The following is a 27,035-nucleotide window of genomic DNA, read 5'->3' as shown; positions in this document are numbered from 1 at the left end:
AGTCACTAAGCCTACTTTGGTTAATTTTCTGACTTTTCTGATTTCTTGAGGTAGAGGCTTGTATTATTGATTTGAGAATTTTTTCTACTATAAGCATTTATTTAATGCTATGAATTTCTCTTTAAGTACTGCTTTAGCCTCATCCTACAGATTTTGATATGCTGTAATTTAACTTTATTCAATTGAAAATATTTTCTAATTCCCCTTTAGACTTTCTCTGGATGTACCTATGGATTCTCCTATGGACTATTTGGAACAGGTTTTTTTGTTTTTTGTTTTTTTTTTAGCTTTCAAGCATTAGAGGTATTTCCTTTATGGTCCTGTTATGATTTCTGGTTTAAATCCTTTACCATCAGGGAACATACTTTATTTCAATTCTTTTATTTTTTAAGGTTTGTTTTATGATCCAGTGTATGGTCTTTCTTGGTGAATATTCCTTGTATATTTAAAAAGGATGTATATTCTGCTCTTTTGGGGTGAAATACTCTCTAAATTTCAGTTAGATTCAGTTGGGTGATATGTTATTCAGTCTTTATTAGTGTCCTTGCCGATCTCCTATCTACTCATTCCTCCTATTAGTGAAAGAAAATTATCAAATTCTCCAATTGCAGCCCTCAGTTTGTCTACTTTCCCCTTCAGTTCTTTCAGATTTTGCTTCATGTATTTCAAAGCTCTGTTGTTGGAGATTGTTGTGTCTTCTTGGTGAGCTGATCCTTTATCATTATGTAATGTTCCTCTTTTTCCTAATAATTTTCTTGGCTCTAAAGTCTACTTTTTCTAATAGTGATAAAGCCAATCAAGCTTTCTTTTGTCTAGTGTTTACATGGTGTATCTTCTTTCATTCTTTAAATTTTAATCTGCCCATGCCATTATAACTGAGGTGAGCACTTCTTGTAAACAGTATATAGCTGGGTCATATGTTTTATTATCTGTTTTGAACAACCTCTTATCTTTTAATTTGTGCATTTAAGCAATTTATGTTTAATATACTTATTGATGTGTTATTATTTGTTTTTATGTTTTTGTCCTTTTGTTTTCCCTTGCCTCTCTTCTTTTGTGTTGTTTAAAACTTTTTGTGTTCTATTTTATCTGTTGTATTATTTAATACATCTCTTTTTACAGTTTTTAGCAGTTGCTCTATGGATTACAATATACATTTTAAAACTTTCTTAGAATCAATCTATTATAATCAATATTTTACCATTTCAAGTGGACTATAGAATTTCTGCCACTGTTTCCTCAATTTATATTTTAGATTTTTAATACATTGCAAGTATATACATTAAAAATCCCTCTAAAGAGTGTTACAATTTTTGCTTTCAACCATCAAAAGATTTTTAAAGAACTCTAAGAGGAAAATAGGCTTTTATATTTACCCAGATGTTTACCATTTCTGATGCTCTTCCTTCAGTACTGATGTTCCAATTTTCCTTCTGGTATGTAATTTCCCTTCTATCTGAAGAACTTCTTTTAGCAATTTTTAAAAGCAGGTCTTCTGGCAACTAATTGTCTTATTTTCCTTCATTTGATATTGAGTTTATTTCTCCTTAATTCCCGATGAGCCTTTTTTGCTGTTTATAGAATCTTGGGTTGATAGTTCTTTCTTTAATCACCTAAAAAATGTTAGTTCACTTCTTTTTGGCCTCCATGACTTCTGATGAGAAATCTGGAGTCATTTAAATTTCTATTTCCGGTAGCAAGGGTCAGCAACATTTTTCTGTGTAGGGCCAGATATTAAATATATGTTGGCTTTGCCGGCCATATGGCTTTGTCACAACTACTTAAACTCTGCCACTGTGACACTAAAGCAGTTACAGATAATGCATAAAGGGATAGTTATGGTTATATGTCAATGAAACTTTATTTACCAAAACATATAGTAAGGCAGATTTCTCCATGAACCGTAGTTTGTTGACCTCTGCCCTGTAAGTAATGTCATTTTCCTTTCACCACTTTTAAGATTTTTTTTTCCTTTGTCTTCAGTTTTCAGCAGTTTGATTATGATGTGTCTGATTGTGAATTCTTGGATTTATCCTGTTTGTAGTTCATTCAACTTCTCAAATCCATGGGAAGTTTTCATTATTTATAGACACATGAATTTACCAGGTGGCACTAATGGTAAAGAACCCACCTGCCAATGCAGGAGACATAAGAGACGCAGGTTCAGTCCCTGGGTTGGGAAGATCCTCTGGAGAAGGAAATGGCAACCCACTCCAGTATTCTTGTCTGGAGAATCCCATGGACAGAGGAGCCTGGTGGGCTATGGTTCATAGGATTGCGAAGAGTTGGACACAACTGAAACAACTTAGCACACACACACACCCATACCCACACTCACACCCATACCCACACTCACACACACACACGTATATATATACCCCCCCCACCCGGCCCCGCAACAGCCCTGACACCACAATCTTTCCCATCACCTTGCAAAACTCCAGTGACACAAAAGACAGACCTTTTGTACCATCCAACAGTTCCCTGCGTGTTCTGGTTTTTGTTTTGCTTTCCAGTCTTTTTCATCTCTGTCTTCTAGGTTAGATAATTCCAATTGTTCTATTTTTAAGGTCACTTAGCTCTTTTTTTCTGTAGGCTCTATTTTGCTACTTAACCCACAAAATGAGTTTTCTATTTGGGTTGTTACTTTTCAGTTCTAAAATTTCCATTTATCTCTTCTTTATAATCTCAACTTATTTTCCAGTATTTTCTATGGTTCTATTTATTTTAAGAGTGTTTACCCTCACTTCTTGGAATAACTTTATAACAACAGTCAGGTCTCTGTCAGGTAGTTTCATCATCTATGTATCTTTCCCTATAAAAGTTGAAATTTTTCTAGTTCTTACTGTACCAGTCAATTTTAGATTATATTCTGTATATTTCAACTATTATAGTATGAGACTCTGGGTTTTGTTCAAATCCCAAGGAGAATATTGGATATTTTTGCTTTAGAAGACAATCAGCATAGTTGGATTCAATCTATAATTTCCAGCCATACTTTATGAGTTGTGATTTCATTATTAATTCTGTTTCAAAGACTTTGTTTCCTACCAGGAGCTGTCCTATGTGTAGACGGTGGCCAGTCTAACTCAAAGTCTTTGGCATCCTATTTAGGATCAGACCCATATATACACAGCTTAGGGATGAGTCTAGGAGTTCATGAACAGCCTAATGGGATTCTCCCTCTCAACCATCTCTCTGGGCTTCTCCTTTTCAGTCCTCTGGCCAGAAATCTGGTGCTTTACTAACCTTGCTCTCTTGTACAGATCCAGTGACTGTCCACATCAAGGGACAGCCATAGGTCAGAGAGACAAAGCACCAGGGGTTCGGCTCACGCTCTTGGCACCACAGATCTTCCTGTTGGTGGTGAAGCTTCTCTTCCCTCATGGTTTCAGGCGCTTGAGGGCCCTGCTGTTGCTGCCATCACCCCCTTAGAGTTGCCAGGGGCTTGGGATAGAAGGGAACAGGAAGAAGAGTGGGGGCGTTCCCTTTAACTTCTCTGAGTACCAGGAGCCGCTTTTGCCTCCTTGAGCTACAGCTAGATGGCTTCTCCTGAGCCCTCTTTACACAGGCTGGTGCCGCATTCTGTTTCAGGTTGCGTTGAGTCCAGGCTCAAGGAAAGATGGCGATTCATAGAGGCTTCGGTTGCACTTCTAATCCTTATTCGTTTTCCCCAGTCTGTCTGCTGCTCTTTCCTTTTCAGGGTCCTCAGATTGCTGTCTAGCATCTCTCTGAGTTTTATACCTTCTTTGTGTGGTCACTCTATCTTGCCCAGAACCAGAACTAATTCCATTCACCTTTGCTCATTGTCCAACAGGTTTGCTCTCCTTTGATCTGCTTCCAATAGGATTTCATGTCTCTAAAAGCTTTATATTGTTTTCCTACTTCTTTCCCGAGCTTTTGTTTTACCTCCCTTTGATGCCATGTTATGTCTTTCCTGAGATTATTGTATTTCTGCTTTGAGTTTTCATTTTGAAGAGACATTTGTTTTATTAATCTTTTGAGCTCACGATAATGCTTTCCAACAGTTTTTAGTGGCTCCGTGGCATTTTTCCGGTGAGTGTTCTAAATCCATGTATTTCTGTTTTGCTTTTACTTTTTTCTGTATTGCTATACTCATTTGACTTTTTCTTTTCTTGTTATTTTAGTCTTTCTTGGAGGGAATTTCCTTAAGGGGATGATCTGTGACACTGTTTCTGGCTAGCAGGAATTTTCCCTGAATCACAGTCAAGGTCCTTATCACAGGGAATTGAATGTTTCCATGAACTTTTACTTCTCCCCAGCCAGTAGAAATAAGAAGCTTTAGGGATGCTTCCAGTTCAATCCCTTGTATCCTCTTCTCTGACCTCCTCCCACATGCAGCTCTCTGGACCAGCCTTGAATCCTGGCAGTTCTCTGATGCCAGTCTACGTATCCTGCTTTTTTTTTGTCTCAGACATAAGCGCATTGGTTTTGCACCTCAGGGCATATGCTTTCTGCTGTGATGAATTTAACTCTGCAGGCTTTTCCTGGTCTGCCATTGAGGACATCCTCTTTAAGCATCTTCCCCTAACCCTGTTGGCCCTTCTTGCATTGGGCAGCCCTTCCTCAGGCACTATTATAGGAGAGTGGAGATCTTTTCTAGATACTTGTTATATAGGGTTTGGATTTCTCTTGTTCTCCATAAGATTTGAGAGTGATTTCCTAGAAGAGGAGATAGCATCATATTTACCCTACATTATTATAACTAGAGTTTGAGTAGGCTCATTTTCATACATATTATCGAAGTATGTATATAATTCTGATACACATTATCAAATTACCCTCAGGAGTCTTAGAGTCTGTAGAGTTTTTAAATAAATTTTACCTGATGTGCTAGGGAAGTATGAAGAGGTATGTGGCTGCTGCTGCTAAGTCACTTCAGTTGTGTCTGACTCTGTGCGACCCCATAGATGGCAGCCCACCAGGCTCCTCTGTCCCTGGGATTCTCTAGGCAAGAACACTGGAGTGGGTTGCCATTTCCTTCTCCAATGCATGAAAGTGAAAAGTGAAAGTGAAGTCGCTCAGTTGTATCTGACTGTTAGCGACCCCATGGACTGTAGCCTACCAGGCTCCTCCGTCCATAGGATTTTCCAGGCAAGAGTACTGGAGTGGGGTGCCATTGCCTTCTCCGAGGTATGTGGGGAACCAGTAAACATGAAAAAGCAGGAAGACAGGCTGGAAGTGAGCTACATGGCTGTAGGCATCTGTCATCATTGGGTAGGCAGTTAAGAAGCAGGTGTGCGTGTGCTAAGTTGCTTTTGTGTGGTCTTTTAAAAATTGTATTTATTCTTAAAAAAGAGGAAATGGAGCCTTAAGGAGGTTAAGTAACTTGTGTGAAGTGAAAGTGAAAGTTACTCAGTTGTGTCTGACTCTGCGACCCCATGAACTGTAGCCTACCAGGCTCCTCTGTCCATGGGGATTCTCCAGGTGAAAATACTGGTGTGGGTTGCCATGGCCTCCTCCAGGGGATATTCCTGACCTAGGGATTGAACCTCCATCTCTTACTGAACCATGTCCTTTACCACCAGTGCCACTTGGGAAGCCCCTAGGGAGCAGGGCAGAGGGTCATATGAGGGCAAAGAGAGCTGTTAGAGACAATAAACAATCACTTAAAGTATTCCATGTGCTGAAGGCATTTTTGTGTCAGGAATCTAAACTCCAACTCAGGACAGGCTGGGCAACTAACCCCAGTAATCTTGAGAGGGGATTATTTGCAAGGACAGGAAACTTGTTCACTTGGAAGGGATCGATTCCTGAGCTGGATAATGCAGATCCTGGCATGTGCCTTTCAGTTACTTGGTGCTGTTCTAGTTGGGAGCCCCACGAATCTATTCCTCTCCACATGTATGGCAGCTGTTCCTGTACCAGAAGGCAGAATGCTCCATGGAAGGTTTTCGCAACAGCAGCTCTCTCTGGAGAGAATGGCAGACCCTGGTACTGCTTGGACAGAACCCTGTCTGGGTCAAAGACTGCAGCTCCCAGTACCAGACAGGGACCTGGGAGGTTGATCTGCCCACAGGAGTAGCATGTGTTCATAGCACTGTCCTTGGCCCACAACCATGGTTTATGATGCTGTTCATGGTTCTGAACCATGGTTTATGGTGCTGTCCATGGTTCTCAATGACAATTTCCAGATAAGGTGCAGTTGTTTCTTTTAATCATGGAACCCAGGTGTCTTTAAGGTGTCTGCTTCCAATAATGCTTAACAAAATGAATCATCAGGCTGTACGTGAAGTGCAAAGAGAAGAGTGAGATGGTTGTACTTTTAAATGATCGTGGAACAAATAGAATCCTGACTTAGGCTTCACAATTCAGGTAACTGATATACTTGTGAAGAGCCAACTCATTGGAAAAGACCTTGATGCTGGGAAAGACTGAAGGCAAAAAGAGAAGAGGGTGACAGAGGATGGGATGGTTAGATAATATCACTGACAATGGACATGAATTTGAGCAGATTCAGGGAGATAGTGAAGAACAGAGGAGCCTGGCTTGCTGCAGACCCCAGAGGAGCCTGGGGTTGCAGAGAGTCAGACCTGACTCAGTGACTGAACAAACAACAGTGTGCTAGTGACAAGTCTTTCACATGTCTGACAGTTACTTATTTCTCCCTCTGGAACATAACTAATTCTACCCCATCCCCAATTCTATGCCCATGAGGCTGAGTTTCAGTCAGACCCCCTAAGGCCCAAAGTATTTTGTTGTACCTCTGAGATCTGGCCCCCAGGCAACTTTCTAAGTCCCAGAAAACATCCCCAGGTTTTAATCATCCTGAGATTCTCTCTTGCTGAAGGTCAGACATGACCTTGAGACATCTATAAGAGGAATGATTAGATTCTGAGAAAGAGAGGCCAAGGGTGAGGGTGTCGGAGGGCTTTTGGACCTGCAGGTCAGTGATGGGTGTCATCAGATACAAGGAGTGAATAAGAAGATTCTCAAAGTTTCAATGTCATTGCTCCCTCTCTTGGAAAGCAATCAATAGTGGTTGACTTACAGAGCAGCATGGAGGCCAAGGTTCATGTTGGATTTACCTACATACCCCAGGATTCCAAGACACCCAAGGTGGTGACATTCAGGACTTGGAGCTGCAGACACCTTATCTCTGCTGTCAGTTCAGGACTCTTGTCTGGCTGAGAATAATTAAATGAGATAATACCTGTGAAGTATTTAGTGTAAGGTCTAATACATAGAATGTACTCAATAAGTGGTACCTATTATTGTTACTTTGGTTATTACTTGCACCTTTTATAGAACCCTTATGAGACGGCTTTACTATTACTTCTAAATACTGGCAACAGTTTTGTTCATTCATTCAGTCACAGACCTTTATATTTTAGGCATTCTGCTAGGCTGGTGGGTGTAGAACTAAAAGGCATGGCCCCTTGTTCTTAAGGAGCTCACAACTGGGCACGTGACTGACAAACTTGTAACAAGAAGTTTGTGTTAGGAAGTGCCTTGTGTGAGGAAGGGCCTGTGTTCCAGGAGAGTTGGGGGGAAGTTGTTCTCAGGTCTCCTGGAGGAATCAGGAAAATTCTCAGAGAAGGTGGCTTCTCACATGAGACTCAAGGTACAGTAAGGGTTACCTCCAAATAACTGAGGGAGCAGCCATGTGTGAAAGAGCATCATCTGCTCATTGCCAGCTGTGCAGGGCCCTGACCCTGACAGATTCTGTGCTGTCACTGAGGTTCAGAAATGTGGTGACCAAGACGTGACTCTATTCCTGGAACTGATCATGCATACTTCCCCTTCTCCTTTCTGGGGACCGACTCCATGGAAAGGGAAGGGCCCTTTTGCCTGGGAGCCCAGGTAAGAAAGGCTTGTGACTGAGAAAGGATAACAACAAGCCTGCGAGAGGAGAAAGAGGGCCAAGGTGAGTGGGTTCTGAGGATGTGTTTGGCCCATAAAGGTGACCTCAAGATGGCTGCTCACTGTGCTCTCCCCAGCTCGTAGCCTGGGGTCTAGAACCTCAGAGATGTTGAGGGCAGCTGTTGACTGTACGTGTTGAAAGAATGAATAAGCTCAGACTTGTCTGTGTGACTTTGAGGAACTTACTTAACCTCTCTGTAGCAGCCTATGCTGCTGCTGCTGCTAAGTCGCTTCAGTCGTGTCCCATTCTGTGTGACCCCATAGACGGCAGCCCACCAGGCTCCTCTGTCCCTGGGATTCTCCAGGCAAGAATACTGGAGTGGGTTGCCATTTCCTTCTCCCATAGCAGCCTGTACTCATCTGCAAAATGAATGACAGTATCATTGGGGGTTAGATGAATGAATTTGTTGTTCAGTTGCTAAGTCGTATCCAACTCTGCAACCCCATGAACTGCAGCATGTCAGGCTTCCCTGTCCTTCTCTATCTCCTGGAGCTTACTCAAACTCAGTGTCCATTGAGTCAGTGATGCCATCCAACCATCTCATCCTCTGTCACCCCCTTCTCCTCTAGCTCTCAATCTTTCCCAGTGTCAGGGTCTTTTCCAATGAGTCAGCTCTTTGCATCAGGTGGCCAAAGTATTGGAGCCTCAGCCTCAGCATCAGTCCTTCCAAGGCATATTCAGGGTTGATTTCCTTTAGGATTGACTGGTTTGATCTCCTTGCTGTCCAAGGGACTCTCAAGAGTCTTCTTCAACACCACAGTTCAAAAGCATCAGTTCTTCGATGCTCAGACTTGTTTATGGTCCAGCTCTCACGTCTGTACAAGACTACTGGAAAAACTGTAGCTTTTTCTGTACGGATCTTTGTCAGAGTGGTTGCTATTTCCTTCTCTGGGAAATATTCCCAACCCAGGAACTGAACCCAAGTCTCCTGTGTCCTCTGCATTGTAGGCAGATTCTCTACCTGCTGAGCCACTGGGGAAGCCAAAAAGAGTGAATACACCTAAGCAGTTAGAGTGGTGTCTGACACACACATAAAAACAGCTACAGGTTCACTCACATTGCTAGCTAACAGACTGCCCAGGCAGAGGGATTTTACAATGAGCTGGAAACAACTTTTTGCTGATGTGTCTTCATCATGCTTGGAGGCTTTCAAACACAGGAGGTGGAGGAGATGGCAACGGTCTGGAAGGCATTGAGCTGAATGACATTCATAGGACAGATGTCTTATCTGAGCCCATGCTCTTGGTTAGTGGCAAATTGGCTGGGTCCCTCACCTGGGTGGTCCACCAGTGTGCCAACACTGGGCAACTGAACAGGGAAACAGAGCAGAGGGTTTCATGACCTTTTTGTGGGTATTTATGAGAGATACTGATTTTGCTTATAAAAGAACACAGTGTGACCAGAACTTAAGTATCACAGGGTTGTCTCTATCCCTGCACATTTCTTGACCCTTTTAAAGCCCCAGGGAGAGGCCAGTGCTTTGCTCATAGAGGCCATTCCTAACAAAGGCCCTGCTGGCTAGTGAGCCTATTGTGGGTGGGAAGAACCCCATAGGGTGGGGAAGTGTGTGGAGCTGGTATGTCTGAAAGGAAGAAGAAAAAGGTCTACTACTGGGCTTCCCTGGTGGTCCGGTGGTTAAGAATTTGCCTTGCAATGCAAGGGACACTGGTTCAATCCCTGGTCCAGGAAGATCCAATATGCTGTGGGGCAGCTAGCCCGGGCACTGCCATCACTGAGCCTGTGCTTTAGAGCCGGTGCTTCTCAACAAGAGAAGTCACTGCAGTGAGAAGCCCATGCACCACCCCAGAGAGTAGCCCCTGCTTGGCGCAACTAGAGAAAGACCACGTGCAGCAATGAAGACTGAGCGCAGCCAAGAATAAATAAGTAAATGAATATATTTTAAAAAAGGATCTACTGCCAAGTTGATGTCAGAGCCCCCATGTTCCCAGGCAGTGCTAGGTGCTGCCATTCCTGCTCAGAATTTACTTCTGCGCTAAGGGCAGGCTGTGTTCCTCCCAGCGAGGCAGAAATTGCACTGCATCGACACAGGAAAGCACAGTTCTGTACCAGTGGCACACGTGGCTTCCTGGCTTCTCCCTGTTGAGTGGGTCAGTCCAGGCTTCGCCGGAGGATGTGAACTTGGTCAGTGCAACTGGGCTTGGAATCTCTCCTCAGGGTCGTTTGTATATATATATATACTGAATGAAACACAACATTGGGCAAAGTTAATGGAGGGGGAAGGGCAGTGAGTTTCACTTCCATTTTGGGGGAATATTTATGAGAGACACTTACCTTGGTTAAAGAAAAATGTAGTGTGACCAGAGATAAGTATTATTGATTTTTCTCCTCCATTTTGGTATTAAATGAATCACAGCTCCTACGAGCTCTGACTGTATTAATGGGGTTTCTTCGATGACTACTCAGCCGAGGGAGCCACCAAATTGGAATTCCATGGGAGAGGATTATTGGATGTGACAAATAGGAGCAGAGGAATGTTTTTCTTGAGCTATTTTGGGGGAATTACATAAAATGTTGTAAAAAAGGAGAACCCTTCTATTCTGCAGCCCAGATCTGTTTTATTGTCATTCAGCGGGCCCACCGACCACCAGTGAAAGCCAGCCCTTGGGTGCAGTGTGTCTCATTTCCTGCTATATCCCTCGGTCCTAGCACAGTCCCCAGCATGTGCAGGGGTCTCAGAATGTATTCCTTGAATGAATGATGGGTGGATGGATGAATAGGGATTGGTGAAGAAGTGGGTGGTAGGGAAAACTAGAAAAAAGATGAAGGCAGTATGGAGCCATGTGTGCTGGATGGGTAGAAATGAACAGTTGAAGAGCCTCAAAGACCTTATTGCATTGCAGGGAATGTTGATTCATTAAATTAGTTAAAGAAATCTGGGGTTGGCTTCTTACACCAAGTAAATTTCCTGTCCTCGTGGAATCTGCCTTTTAGTGGGGAAGGTAGACATTGGACAGTTACACAGTTAATTACTTCAGTGCAATTGTGGTGTGCACTTCAAAAGAGAGGTTATGGAAACATGAGGACCTAATGTTGTACAGTGATGACAGGAAAGTTGCCTGAGGAAGTGACATTTACATGGAGACCTGAAAGAAGAGTGAGTGTTGGGTAGTAAAGAGGGAGAATATGATGGGAATGCACATTCATTCATTCATTCATTCAGCAAATAATTATTAAGTTCCCATTATGTTCCAGGTGCATGCTCCAAGTGCTGGGGAAATTCATCAGTAAGTAAAATAAGGTCCTTGCCCTAAATGTTCTTAAAACAGAGTATAAAGTTTTGTACATCTTTTATTAGTTTTCTTCTCAGAGAGTCAGTGTTTCTGATTCTACACTAAATCTTATCTTGCACAATTTATCTTTTGTATTTTATGGTTGCTAATATAGAGAAGGGGCTTCCCTGGTGGCTCAGATGGTAAAGAATCTTCCTGCAATGAGGCAGACCTGGGTTTGATCCCTGGGTTGGGAAGATCCCGTGGAGAAGGGAATGGCAAGTGATCTAGTATTCTTGTCTGGAGAATCCCATGGACAGAGGAGCCTGGCAGGCTATAGTCCCTTGGGTCACAGAGAGTTAGACATGACTGAGTGGCTAACACTTTCACTTTCAATATAGAGATAGTCAATTAATTTTTGTATTTTGACTTTGTATCCAGTATCCTTGGTAAATTCTTATATTCTAATCTAAATATTTTGTATTTCTATATATAATCATGTCATCTGCAAATAATGAATGTTTTATTTCCTCCTTTATGATCTTTATACCTTTGATTTCTTTTTCTTCTCTTATTACACTGGCTAAGACCTCCAGTACAATATCAAATAGAAATGGTGGTTGTAGACATCTATGTCTTGCTCATAACATCAGAAGGAAAACTTCCAATAAGTCATCTTTAGTTGTAGTATTTGCTTTAAGGTTTTGATATGCACTTTTTATCAGATTAACAGAATTATATTCTATTCCCAGTTTGCTCAGGTTTTTATTTTTGTAAATGAATATTGCTGTCAGTTCTATGTGGATGAAAACTTTTTCTGATCTTTTTGAGTTGAGATAGAATAGAGCACAGCCATCAAATCAATCAGCCTGTGACATATATCTGAGGCTGTATTAAAATTTGGAAAGGACATCTAGGAAAACCATCTGGTATGGTGGCTGTGGATTGGTGAGGTTACCACTCAACTGAGTTTGCAGTAGTCAACATTCATCCTTGAGAATCCATCTGTTTTCTGTAGGACCTACACTGGTGAATTAAGTGATGACATAATGGGGACTACCACCCTTGCTTCCTTTAGATCTTTAAAGATCACAGTCACCTCTGCCATTCCCCTGGGATGCAATATTGTTCTTGGCTCTCCACCTTAGCAAGCGTGAGGAGGGGAGTAGTTTCAGAGATTTCCATTTGGTTACCCCTCATTGTACCTCAGAGACCAAGGACCCAGTGTGGGGCTGTGCCAACTGCCAAGCAGATTAATCCTAATTATACGTTTGAGGATGGAGAAAACGATCATCCAGTGGATCCACAAACACAGCAGACCCACTGTAAGTGAATTTTGGGCAGGATTCCATTTATTACCCAGATTCTACTCTAACAGGGGGATGACAGTGAGACTCAAATCACTTTGAACCTCATGTCCATTCTAACATACCTGCTTCTCTTGGCCCTTTTTCTCTTCCTCTGCCATTGGTCAGGGCAATCCTGGCATTTAAACTTCTCTCTTTGCATATTTTTAGGAGCCATCCCAGTAGAGAGTTTAAAACATCTCCTCAGATCTTTGTTATAGAGCCCCTCATCTCTGTGTTGTGTTCTTCACTGTTCCACTTATGGCCAGGCACCCTTCACCAAGCACCCTCAGAATCCATCCCCCAAGCCTTTCCTCCTTCCTGCCGGAGCTTGTTGGCTGGGACTTGCAGCTCCTTTGGGGTGCCGTCTCTCCTTTCCTATCAGGCCAGCACATGCCTTCTGAGTTATACTGTTACGTAACCCAAGTTTTCCGCCCAATATTTAGTAGGGAATGTGGGAACATTTCTTGCATTGAGGTCTCTGCATTATTTCCTGGGATGGGAGGTGGAGGTGGGTGCCAGCTTTTCCTAGGGAGGAGGGGACCATTCTGCAGGTTTGGGAGATTTCAGGTTGTTGTGGAGAATCTTTGGAGGCATCTACCCAGATGCCTCCATTCTGCATGTCAGGGGTTTCCAGTTTCCCCAGCTTGGTGCCTGGCCCTGGTATTGCAAGAATGCTTTGGTGACTATGTGTCAATACAATTTTACTTACAAACACAGGTGACCACCTGCAGGCATTTGTTTGCCTGTCCCAGCTGTAGAGCATCAGAGGGAGCAGGCTTGTGGTCCCATCACTGCAACTATACCACTCTGACACTGCTCAGGGATGCAAATGGTAGAGCCCCTTTCTGTTTCTCTTTGAGTCACACTCTGTTATTTGCATTTTTCTAGTGATTCTTCCGTTTCTTCTGCATTTTCAGACGAGGTGGCATAAAAGCCTTTATAACATTCTCCTATCACTTTAATCCTTGTTTCATCTGTACTTTGTGCCTGTTTTGTTCCTAAGATCATTTAAATGCGGCTTCCCTCTCTTTCTCTTGATAAAAAATTGCCAGAGGTTTGTCAATATTAGATTTTTCAAAGAATCAGCTTCTAACTTCATTGATCCTCTCTGTTGTATGTTTGTTTTCTACTTCATAAATTTCAGCTCCAGTCTGTTTCCTTTTGCTTACTTCATTCCTCCCACCCTCTTTCTTTTTCTTTCTTCCTCCCTTCCTTCCTTTTTCTTCTACTCTTTGTGTTGATTCCATTTTTCTCTTTTTTGTTTTACTTTAAAATATTTCTTTTCTATTATTTAACTCATTATTTTCCACCCCTTTTTCAATTTTAAGAAACATATACCTTTTTCCCTGAAGTGATGCTCTGGGCATACCCACAAGTTTCATCAGGGCATTTCCTGAACTGTCACTTAGTTCTATATATTCTCTGATTTTCACTTTAATTTCTTCTGTGAGACTCATGGCTTGTCTGAATTATTTTAAGGTTTCCAAATATATAATACAGGCAAGACATGAGGAAGAGGGGGGTAAAGACTTCCATAATAGAAATCCTAAAAGACTCTTTCTCCAGATATCCACAAGGTTTGTTCACATACCTCCTTTAGATCTTTGCCCCAAGTTCACCTTCTCAAGACTAGACTCTTCCTCTTGAATTGAATATTTCATTACTATGTAGTGAGCCTCTTTACCTCTAGGAATGCTTTTGGCTTTAAAGTCTATTTTATCTATTTTCTGCTTGGTATATCTCTTTCCATCTCTTTATCTTAAACATTTTATTTCCTTATGTTTTAGTATGCAAAGATTAAATAGCATATAACAAGATTTTATCTTTGATCCAGGCTGACAATCTCTTCTTTTCACTTATGAACTGAGTCTGTTTGTATTGGCTGTGATTATTGATCAGTTTGAATTCATTTTTGCCATCTGTTGTTGTTATTCAGTTACTAACTCATGTCTGACTCTTTGTGACCCCATGAATTGCAGCACACCGGGCTTCCCTGTCCTTCACTGTCTCCCAGATTTTGCTCAAACTCATGTCCATTGAATTATGGTGCTATCTAGCCATCTCATCCTCTGTTGCCCATCTAGCACTTTCCATTTGTTCTGGGTTTTTGTGTGCGATTCTTTTTTTTTTTTTTCCTCTTTTCTTGCCATGTTTTCCATTGATTGAGCTATGTGTTTTTCACTTTTTAATTTAAAAAATGTCTATGGTTTGGAAGTTGTCTCCTTTATTTCTTTGTATTAAATGGTTACCATAGAAATTTAGACATAGATATTTAACTTACCAGAATCTAAAGTTAATCACTAGTTTGACCATCCTTCAAACAATACAAGAAACAACACAAGGAACTTAACCATGACCCACTCCCACAAGGCCCTCCTCATCCATTGTTCAGCATCTATAAAAATGCTGATTGTATCTTGATTTTTAATATCCCACAAAATAGAAATTATTGTTATTATCATTTTCACAGTTAGTATTTCTACAGATATTTATTGAACATGATGTGTCAGACACTGTACTAGGAACTTGGGACACATAATGAGTGGAATAGACAAAGGTCTCCACCTTCATGGACATTATATTCTAGCTGGAGGGGTGACAGAGTCTAAGCAATAAACATACTTCATAAATAAATGTTATAAGATGTTAGAAAGAGGTAACTAGTATGAGAAAATGATAGAACAGGATAAGGGAGGCTAGGAATGCAGGTTTCTGTGGGTGATCAAGGCTGGCCCAGTGAGGGGTTGAGGTCTGGGGCTGGAGGGAGTGTGGAGGGAGTCACGTCCACCTGATGGAGGGACATGGACGGGGAGGGACAGCTGTGAAGAGTCTTAAGGTGGGAACATGCTTGGCATGGGGCTTCCCTGGTGGCTCAGCAGTAAAGAATCTGCCTGCATTGCAGGAGACATGGGAGACATGGGTTCAATCCCTGGGTCAGAAAGATCCCTGGGAGGAGGGTATGGCAAGCCACTCTAGTATTCTTGCCTAGAGAGTCCCATGGACAGAGGAGCCTGGCGGGCTACAGTCCATAGGGTCACAAAGAGTCAGACATGACTGAAGGGATTTAGCATGCATGCACACATGTGCTTGGCATGTTCAAAGTGGCAAGGAAGCCAGCATGATTGGGGCAGAGTGAGTGAGGTCATGAGAGCAGAGAGGAGGCAGAGGGCCAGGCCCCAGAAAGCCTGCAGGCTGTGTACTGTAAGGGCTTTGTCTCCTTCGCATCTGAGCATGATGGAGAGCTGCTTGAGGGCTTAGCATAATAGCAGTAGGATCTGCCTTGTACTTGATTTCCACCACTGTGTTGAGAAAGACTGCAGGAGGAGAAAGAAGGATCAACAAGGTGTCTTAATTTCAGCTGCTATAATAAAACGCCATAACCTGGGTGGATTTTAAACAACAAACATTTATATCTTGTAGTTCTGGGGGCTAGAAGTTCAAGAGCAGGATGTCATCATGGTTGGATTCTGGTGAGAATCCTCTTGCAGGTGCAGACTGATGACTTCTTGTTGTATCATAATAAGGTAGAAACAGAGTGAGAGTTCCAGAAAAACACCTGTTTCTGCTTTCTTGACTATGCCAAAGCCTTTGACTGTGTGGATCACAATAAACTGTGGAAAATTCTGAAAGAGATGGGAATATCAGACCAGCTGGCCTGCCCCTTCAGAAACCTATATGAAGGTCAGGAAGCAACAGTTAGAACTGGGCATGGAACAACAGACTGGTTCCAAATAGGAAAAGGAGTAGGTCAAGGCTGTATATTGTCACCATGCTTATTTAACTTCTATGCAGAGTACAGCATAAGAAACACTGGGCTGGAAGAAGCACAAGCTGGAATCAAGATTGCATGGAGAAATATCAATAACCTCAGATATGCAGATGACCCTTATGGCAGAAAGTGAAGAGGAGCTAAAAAGCCTCTTGATGAAAGTGAAAGTGGAGAGTGAAAAAGTTGGCTTAAAGCTCAACATTCAGAAAACTACGATCATGGCATCTGGGCCCATCACTTCATGGCAAATAGATGGAGAAACAGTGGAAACAGTGTCAGACTTTATTTTTGGGGGCTCCAAAATCACTGCAGATGGTGACTGCAGCCATGAAATTAAAAGACACTTACTGCTTGGAAGAAAAGTTATGACCAACCTAGATAGCATATTGAAAAGCAGAGACATTACTTTGCCAACAAAGGTCCATCTAGTGGAGGCTATGGTTTTTTCAGTGGTCATGTATGGATGTGAGAGTTGGACTGTGAAGAAAGCTGAGCTCTGAAGAATTGATGCTTTTGAACTGTGGTGTTGGAGAAGATTCTTGAGAGTCCCTTGGAATGCAAGGAGATCCAACCAGTCCATTCTGAAGGAGATCAGCCCTGGGATTTCTTTGGAAGGAATGATGCTAAAGCTGAAACTCCAGTACTTTGGCCACCTCGTACGAAGAGTTGACTTATTGGAAAAGACTCTGATGCTTGGAGGGATTGGGGGCAGGGGGAGAAGGGGATGACAGAGGATGAGATGGGTGGATGGCATCACTAACTCGATGGACGTGAGTCTAAGTGAACTCCGGGAGTTGGTGATGGACAGCAGGCCTGGCATGCTGCGATTCATGGGGTCGCAAAGAGTTGGACACGACTGAGCAACTGAACTGAACTGAGAGTGAGAGAGCTCTCTGAGATTCCTTTTATAAGGACACTAATCCCATTCACAAGGGCTCCACCCTCATGACCTACTCATTGCCCAAAGGCACTAACTCCTAACACCATCACCTAGGGACTTAAGATTTCAACATGTGAAGGGGGTGAGGGAGTAAACACTCATCCCATTGCAAGAGGTGACTAATTAGGAGACTAATGTAGTAATTGAGGCAAGATATAATAGTGACTTGGGTTAGGGAAATGCTGATAAAGGGTTCAATACTAAGTGTAATCTGAAGGTGGCACAAATAGATTTCCTCAAGTATCAGGTGTGGGGTAGAATCAAGCATGTTTCTGAGTGTTCTTGTCCTGAGCAACTGGAAGAATGGAGCGGCCATCAGCCAAGGTGGGGAAGCTGTAGGAAGAGCAGGTTGGGGAGGGAGGAAGAGTAGGAATTCTGCCTCAGGCATGCGGAATTTTAAAAGTCTCAATGCTCAGATAGGCAGTAGGATACACAAGTTTGGAGTTTCAGAGGTAGAGCACGTTTCATGGGTTTGACGCTTATACATTTAAAAGAACCTTCTTTAAGGAAGAAGATGAAAAATACCTAAAGATCACATACAAGAGAAGTTCAAAAGCTTTAGCTCCATTAGCTTATAGAGAGCTACCTTTGGGAAGGTTTCAGGCAAAGTACATGCTAGAAATAAGAATGTATGTATTAGCACAGGGATAGTATTTCTTATCATGAGATTGCATATATTTGAATCCTAACCTCGACACCTGTGAATGTGACCTTATTTGGAAATAGGACCTTTGCAGATGTAATCAAGTTAAGATGAGGTCATATTGAATTGTGGAGGGGCGTAAAGCCAATATTGTTGTACCTGTCAAAAAAGGGAAAATTAGATACTGACACATAGTGGAAGAAGGCATGAAATTATGGAGACAGAGACTGGAATGATGCAGTTTCAGGCCAAAGAAAATCAAGAATTGCCAACAAACACCAGAATCTGGGAAGCAACAAGGAAGGGTTCTCCCTTAAATCTTTAGAGGGAGCGTGGCCCTGCCAACACGTTCACTTCAGACTTGTAGTTTCCAGAACCATGAAACCAACCTGGGAAATTAACACAATGAGGGAGGGAGTGAGGAAGGAAAACACCAGAATCAGGCCTGAGGTTCATCAGGGAAAGATGAGATGTAGGAGAGCAGGTGGAGAAGATGTGACCATGGGGTGGGAAGGGATCCTGAGAAGGGCAGTGTTACGATGACAAGTGAACTAAAAATATCAAGCAGGAAGGGGTGAAAGGCCGTCTCCAGGTCACACTCCAGAAGGATGAAGCCCTGACCACTGGACCCAGCCCAGAGCAGGTCACAGTTAAGAATGACCTTGGTGGAATATTGATGGTGAAGGTCTTTTTGGCGTTGGTTTACCTGGTGGCTTAGATAGTAAAGGATCTGCCTGCAATGCAGGATACCTGGGTTTGATCCCTGGGTTGGGAAGGTCACCTGGGGAAGGGAATGCCTACCCATTCCAGTATTCTTGCCTGGAGAATCCCATGGACAGAGGAGCCTGGCAGGCTACGGTTCGTAGGATCGCAAAGTTGGACATGACTGATGACTAACACTTTCACTTTTTTAAAATAGAGGCCAGGAGGAGAGAACTGGGAGGCAGAAAGTGAAGGTGGTGTTTTTAGGGATAACTACAGAGGAAAGCAAAAGCATGAGATGGTAGCTGTCAGAGACACAGGGACAAGATTTTTTTTTTTTTTAATGGAAGGAAGAATGGCATGTTTGGATACAAGTGGAAATGATCTGGTAGAGACTAAAATATTGATCATATAGGAGATGAAGGGGAGAACTTCAAAGGCATTTCCTTGATCCAGTGAGGAGGAGCAGAGCTTGTATATGGGACAAGGAACCTCAGTTTTACCACTTTCTTTCTCACCACTTATTCTCACGTCTCGGACCTTCCTTCTGGGATCACTTCCCTCTTTCTGAAGTACATCCTTGCGAAGGTTCCTTAATGGAGTCTTGTTGGTAGTGAACTCCCTCAAGTTTGTTTTTGTTTTTGTTCTGTTGCTGTAAATATCTTCATTTCATCTCCCTTCTTGAAAGACTGTTTTGTTGGATGTACAGCCTTCAGTTGGCAGTTATTTTCTCTCAGCACATGAAAATCCTAGTCAATGTCTCCTGAGACTTATTGCTGCAGTTGAGAAATCAGCTGTCTGTCTAATTGTCATTTCTCTTTTCCTTACTGCACTTGAGATAGTCTCTTTATCTTTGCCTTCTGTGTTTTCACTACAATGTATCAGGCAAGGCTTTGTTTTTTTTTTTTTTTTTTTGCATTTTCTGATTGGCATTCACAGGTTCAACAGGCTTCTTGAACCTGTGGATGACTGGATAACTTTCAGAACCTGTGGATGACTGGATGACTCACAGATTCAACAGGCTTCTTGAACCTGTGGATGACTGGATGGTTCTAAAAAGGAGAAACTCTTTCAGTGTTTCTCCCAGGGCTAATCACTCTAGAATCACAAACCTGAGAGATGAAGGGGTTTAGAGGTCCATGCCTCCCTGAAAACCAAACATCCAGAAAGTCTCACTTAAACACCTCATATTCATGGAGTGGTATTGGGAAGCTGCAGGGAATCCCTTTGGTGACAGAAGTGATCCACTATCTTTTCTATGTGTATCCCTAAATTCATTGCTACTGAAGTTTTATAATGCCAAGGCTTACAAAAATGTCACTTTAATAGACAGTGAAATGAAATCTCATTTAATGATTATTTCAACATGAAGATACCTTATTATGAAAGCACACACACCTGGTAAAAATAAAGGACAAAAGGATAGGTAATAAAAATTGTCTCTTTCACCACTTCCCCCAGACCCATGCTCAGAGGTAACAGGCATCATAATTGGTTTTTAGGTTACTGATGGGAGTGTCCCAGCCCTCCCCTCCTCTTTACCCCACCCCTTTTCTTCTGGCTTCTAGGCAGGGAGCAGGCTTGGAGATTGGACTGGTGGTCAAGCGGTTCAACTCTGGGCCGTTCCTGCAGGAAGGAAAGGAGAGAACTTTGGGTAGGCTGTACACTATTTGTCAGGTGCAGGGCTGAAGCTCTGCTCATGAGATCTTCTCTACTCCTCAGTGTTACCCAGCCAGACTTGGGTCCGCCTGCCTGTGTGCAGTAAAGTCAATCCACTGACACCAGGCTGTGGTGAAGGAAGGTACAGCATTTATTGCACGGCACCAAGCAAGAAGAATGGGCAGTTCATGCTCAAAAGACCCAACCCCGCTCACAGGTTTCAGGGAAGGAGTTTTAAAGGCAGTTTGGAGGAGGGGGCTGCAGGGCATGTGATCAGCTCATGCATAATTCTCGGATTGGTTGGTATCAAGGTGAAGTTTAAAGTGTCATCAGTTGTCTAGTTTCAACCAGTTTAGGCTCTACGTTCTTTGGGTCAGCAGTTTTTATCTGATGGGGGTCTGCTTCCTAGAAAAACAACATAGGAAGATGTGTCAAGCCTTTATCCATATCTTTAAGGGAACTGGAAGTTTGGTGATTCTGCTATGTGGCAGAATTATAGTCTGAATTGTTACCAGTTCCCCAGTGGAAAAGCTGTTTTTTGTTTCTACATCTTCACATTTACTAATGATGACTCTTTTTTTTTTTTTTTTTACAATTAACAAAAGTTCTATTTTAAAAACTTGACTTGTAATTCAGTATAATTAATTCCCGTACTTGGGAATATACAAAAATACATATGACTAAAATTATATTTTAAACAGAAAACCATGAATGATATTTCATAGTTTAATTTTGGTGATCATTTTTTTTTCACCTGTTAAGCAACAGGTTATCAACATTTAATCATTAACTCTTGAGCCAGTCTTTTGACCTTCAAGGGAGGTCTTAGAGACTAAAACAGAAGCCTTTTTAGTTCAGATAACAGGGACTCAGGCACTTGTTTATGGGTTCATTACCTGTTTTTTGCTACTCCTCAATTTTGAGGGGACGTGCTTGAGGTTCAGGAAAAGAAAGGGTGTAAAATTTAGGGTAGAGAGATTCAACCATAAACTCAGCAGAGGAACTCAGTTTTAGGGGGACTTGGTTTTGAGAGCAGCTCCCAGAGGTAGATATATTTTCCCCATTTTATAGTGAAGTGACCAAATGGCCAGCTCACAGCCACAGGGGCAGTGGTTATAGAAACAAACCCAGTGTACTCTTGTCCCTACCGTGCTGGTGGGAGGAGGCCTCTTGTACAGCTAACTCTGCATAAGAGGCCAGTTCCTTCCCTACTTGAAGCTCTCTCTGCTGCTGGCATTCTCTGCCTTGGCTGCAAGGTGAAGTATGAGATGTTTTCTGAGGCTCCTCTGGTCCCAGATGTGAATGGAGACTGGAGGTGAAACCAGTAGTACCTGCATGAGCCAAAGTGACCCCAACAGGATTCGAGCATGTTTCTTCGTTGAATCAGATCTTTCCTTGCAAATTCAAGATGACCTCAGTCTCACACACCTGAATTCTAAATGAGGACATTACTCAGGATGAGTGAATATGCAGTAGAAAATGTAAAGCAATTATTCAATCACATTTACTTGTACTAATTGGCTGTTAAGCTATAAGAGAAAAATATTACATGCTGAGAGGCTTCCTTATGGCCATTCTCTCTCTTTAATGTAGGGATTGTCTGTGCAGACCAGCATGGCCAAGCAGGGGTTATGTTCATCCCCTCAGCCAGAGGTTGAGGGGAAGAGGCATCAAGGCAACAGGCACCCATCAGAGGCAGGAGTGGGTTTGGGAGGCAGAGTGTATTTGGCTCACGAGGTCAGAGTTAGAATTCAGTGAGGTCCCCCATGCTGGCTGTGCCCATTCAGCCAGCTCCCCTCCACCCCTGACAGCAGCAGTCATCCTGTCCTCAGAGAGCTCTCAGGAGCCCTTCACACTCTTAGGATTCAATGAGGATCTCAGAGAGCTTTTGATTATGTGTATATTGCATCTATCAATAGTCACTGTCTTTGGGTTAAAACTGGAGGAATTGTAAAGTGTAAGAACACACAGCCTCACGTGTTCCACGAGCTGTCAGAGTGACCCCATCATCACGTCATACAGCTTTTGAAAAACACTGCTGCCCACTAGAGAGGGCCTAAAGTGGGAGCTGCTGGTCTTAGGGACATTACAGGGACCGTGTGGGTACCTGGGCCACACTTTGAGAACCTCTGTATTAGGCACACCCCTGAGAACCAGCCAGAGGGAGCTGACCACGTCCCTGGCAAGGCCAGAGGCAACCTTAGGCCATGGTCAACGTCTCCTTTGGTCTGCTGCCTCTTTGGCTGTCTCACCGGCAACAGCCTGGACAGGTGGCCATCAAAGGCTGTTGACTCTATATGAACAGTCTTCCCGTCCCCAGTCTACCTTCTTTGCTTATTTGCCTGTTTCCTTGGAGCTTTTTGGAGCTCTCCGACAGGAAGCACGTTATGAGTTATTTGGGATTCATGATCTAGATTAGTCTCCCTGACTCATTTGTGCAGGAAGTCTGGCTTTCCCCACGTTGTCAATATCCCTATATAACTAAATCCCTGTAACTCAACCCCTGTAACTCCATCCTTGCCACACGGTTCGAGGAAGATCCTGGGATAGCGCTTTGTGGTTGCTGTTTGAGCTACAAATAGAAATGCAATGAGAGGGCCTGGAGTGGGAACTGCTCTGGGGCCTCGAAGGCTGCGGGGGGGCCCACTCTTGCCCATCATTCCTAGTTCACTGTCAGGAGGCTCTCATAAAGAAGCCCGCCAGGACTGGGAACACATGTTTATTTTATGAATGACTTCAGGGAGAGAGGAAAAAAAAAATCATCCAGAATGTCATCCAGGAGGCTGTGTTCTTTTTATTATGTTTTGTCGGTAAACAAAAAAAATTGCCACATTTAATACTTACACCGGTCCTGTGGGATTTCTCTGACTAATGTAAAATGACAGTTGTCGCAACATTCTATATAAATACAAGTCTGTTTGTGGGAGCCTGTTCTATTTTTAATGTAAACCACACCTAACTTGCTCTGAAGGATGGTACCCTTGGAATTTGGAGTCCTGTCTGTTATCTCTTCATGGTCCTGGATTGTTTTAGGAGCAGCCTGGAAGAAAAACTAAAGGCAACCCAAACTTTGTAGTTTAATGTGAGAATTATTCACCTAATTTTCCCGCAGCTATTGTGTTCCTTAATTTATTGTTGTGTGGAGCTGCGAGACGACGTGGTTAATGAGTGACACAGTGCACTTGGTGAGCTGATCTATAATTTAGGAGGCTGCTGATGGTCTTAGAGCTGTCTGCAGTCTGAGCAAAGCAGGCAGTAAAAATAAAGAATATACTCACAGATTATATAAATATGCACAGATCCGTGGATACATGCACACACGATATCTATTAGCAGCCTGTTGCCCCCTTGACATCAAGGAACATGAACTTACCCTTTCACGGTGAACGGGGAAAGCTGACATAGGGTTTTGTAAGTTTACAGTAGACTCTGTGGATGGCCCTTTGGAGGACCATGAGCTTATGGAGAGTTGGGGGCAGCCAAGAGATTCCATCAAAGGGAGTAAACACAGTGACCTTGACACCCTGCCCCCTCTCATTTCTCAGCCATTTCTTCCTAAGCCCCTTTGAAATGCCACTGGCAATAGGATGCCCTTAATCACAGTAGTGGGCACCCTACAGCTAATTAGCTTTCCAGAGCTGAACCAATAGGAGACTTGGGGATGGCACCCTTCACAGTTTTCAGACAGGAATGGCAACCATGTGTCAGAACTTGACTCTGAATGGGATGATCAGCTTCCCTGATGAGCCTGGGCTCTCGGCAGTTACCACCGAGCCGTGGAATTTGGCGTCAGTCGAATCCACTTGTCCTTCCGGTCAGTGAGGAAAAGACCATGGGTGATTACAGAGGTGCACCTTCGTTCAAGGTCACACCTGGAACAAAAAGCCTCCTGAGTGGGTGCACATAGAACACACTCTTCTTTCTGCTCTGAAATTCCCTTTTCATGGGGGATTACCAAGCAGAGGTCCTGTATTTTACCACTGAGAAATGGCATGGGGCTCCTGCCACGCGTAGCCCTGGGCATCGGGTTCTTTGTGTCTGATATAGACAGACAGCCTGTGAAGGGAAAAGTCTAGGCTGGCATCTTTGCAGATATTCTTGACAGCCCCCGACACCATACTGCAGATTTTCCAATAAATACATCGAGTCTCCGTGTACCTCTATGGAACAGAGAGCACAGCATATTTACATACTGTGTACTAGGTTTAAAAATCAACTTTAGATTTGCTTTGCCTTTTGCAATCTCTTGAATAAAGCATTTTTGTAGCCTACTCAAAATCCTCTCTCTGTGTTTACATTTTAATGGGCATTCCAGTGAAATGGAGGATTTTTTTTTTTTATAACTTACATTTATCAGGAGAGGAGGTGGGGATGGAAACAGCCAAATAGCAGGGCTGCCTTCTCTCTAGCCCACCCATTTCTCTCCTCATCAGTGGGTTACAGCCTCATGTAAGTGAAGCATGCCATTAAGCAGAAGGAGGAGAAAGACCATTTTTTAAATTTCGGTTTAAAATATACATCCCTATGAGGTTGCAGGATTTTAAAATAGTGATTTAGGGTCTCAAACATCACTGAAAGAAATGAGCGTGTGTAAGGAGAATATGAAATCTCACTGGCCAGTGTGGAAGGCAACACCTGTTTTATTTAATGAGGTACCATGTAAGAACTGTCCTTAGTGAGGGGATTTCCCTGGTGGTCCAGTGGCTAAGACTCCATGCTCCCAATGCAGGGGGCTCAGGTTCGATGCCTGATCAGGGGACTAGTCCCACATGCCACAACTAAGAGTTCGAATGCTGCAGCTAAAGAACCTGTGCGCCCAGCTAAGACCCAGTGCAGCTGAATAAATAAATACTTTTAAAAAGAAGAATCATCCTTACCAAAAAGGAAGGAAAAAACAAAACCAAAAAATAACCTCTGCTGCAGGGCCGAGAAGCCTCTTGACTGCTTCCTTGTGGCCCATGCTCTTGGCAAGAGACTTGGAAGTGACCTCAACAATGTGGGGGCATTTTAGGGACAGATTTAGTTTCTGTAGCTGCATGAAGGAAGTGGCAACCCACTCAAGTATTCTTGCTTGGGAAATCCCATAGACAGGGAGCCTGGTGGGCTACCGACCCTGGGGTCACAAGAGTTAGACGCAACATATAAGGGAAACCCTTCTTGGATCTTGGGGCACAGAAGGTACTTTCTGGACGCAATAGATACTTTCAGATGTGGAGACAGAATTTCTGCTTATCCCAGCATCTCACTAATATTAAGATCCTCTTGTACAAAGGGCCCCCTTATCACAGTGGATCATACAGTTTAATAAAATCGGGCCAAGGCAGCTTCCCGGGCTTTGCATCAGTGGAACTGCCAATGTCTTAATCTTCCCCTGGGGATGTCTCTCTTTTCTTCCTCCCCTGACATTCTCGGGAGATCCCCAATTAAAGCTACAGAGGCGGTTTAAAAGTACACTCACCAGATGTTAGTTTAAAATGACCTATAACTGGCAGCAGAGATGGAAGAGGCTAAGCGTGTCTGAGGCCTCCCATGGCTTTTTCCTCTGCTGTCATTCGGTATGCAAATGAAGCCCAGCAGAACCTCCAAGCCAGCCCCGCCAAGCCATAAAACCAACTGCTTTGAAAGCAATGCATCAGTAATTCTCATCACCTGGCATCTGGAGTTCAGGACTCTCGCTTCTAACTAGAACATGTCATAGCATGACTTAGGAGGAAGCTCGGATTTTGTACTCTGCAGACAGTTTAGACTGATGAGTTTACTTGCTGAAGCTCATACAGCTCCCTTTAGGACAAACCATTTTTCAAGCCAAATCCAGGCCTGAGATGCACCTGCCATGATTCGACTGGACCTGAGCCCTGTGAACAAGAAGGCACATCAAGTGTCTGAAACACAAGAGACCACCAACAAGGAAGTGGGGGGCAAGTCAGACTGAAGGCCACCCTTCTGGGGTTCCGTTTTGATTTTTTTTGCTGTGAAAGTTCTCAGTAAGTTGGAAGTGATTTAGATCTCAGCCTCTTAGTGCAGTCCTGGTTTGCCCTGCAGAGCTGAGGGCTGGGAACCTATGTCTTTGGAAACAGAAGCCTTCTTTTCTTTTGCAGAGAACTGAAATTTATAGGCAGCATGTTCCTATCGGCGTATTTATCAAAGTAAACATGTAGGTTAAATCACAGTTTACCCAGCAGCCACCTGTCAGTTCCTTGGCACCCCCACAGTCCCCAAGATGCCCATCAGAACAGCTGAGTGCTTTCAGCTCTGCTCATCACCGGCCTGATGCCCCTGAGCTGGGCTCCAGCCTGCAGCTTCCTGATGCTCTGGATGAAAAGATGACCCTGCACCTGAGAGTCATAAACACCTCACTCTGGGGGCGTGGAGGTGGGGTGGGGAGCCAAGGCTGGGCTTTCACACGGAGGCAGAGAAGCCAGTGTTTGGATTCAGAGAGATGGCAACTCACACTACATGTGTGTCCTCCAGGACAGGGGAGGGGGGGACCTGGCAGGTGGATTTGGGGCGCAGGAATTCTGCCAGTCAGGGGAGGTAGATGTATTCACAGATAATGCAGAAAATGAGACCTCTGCCACCTTGGTGTTTTAGAGGCAGACATAGGTTTGTGTAGTGAGTGAAATGTGGTTAAATAAGATTAATTTATCCGTGGTGGAAAAGAGCACCTGTAAGGCAGATTGGGCATCTCAAAGGCATAATTGTTTATCAAATTAATTAAAATATAACCACTGACTCACTAACTCCAATAACTAGGCTTTCCCTCCCAAAAAGCAGCTCATTGTCCCATTCATTCATTGTCCCACAAGGACAAACAACAATAAAGGCCTGGGTTGGTCATCTGGAGTAGACACTCCCAGC

The sequence above is a fragment of the Ovis aries genome, chromosome 12 (assembly GCF_016772045.2).
Source record: "Ovis aries strain OAR_USU_Benz2616 breed Rambouillet chromosome 12, ARS-UI_Ramb_v3.0, whole genome shotgun sequence".
Classification (NCBI taxonomy): Eukaryota; Metazoa; Chordata; class Mammalia; order Artiodactyla; family Bovidae; genus Ovis; species Ovis aries.
This window is presented reverse-complemented; position numbering follows the sequence as displayed.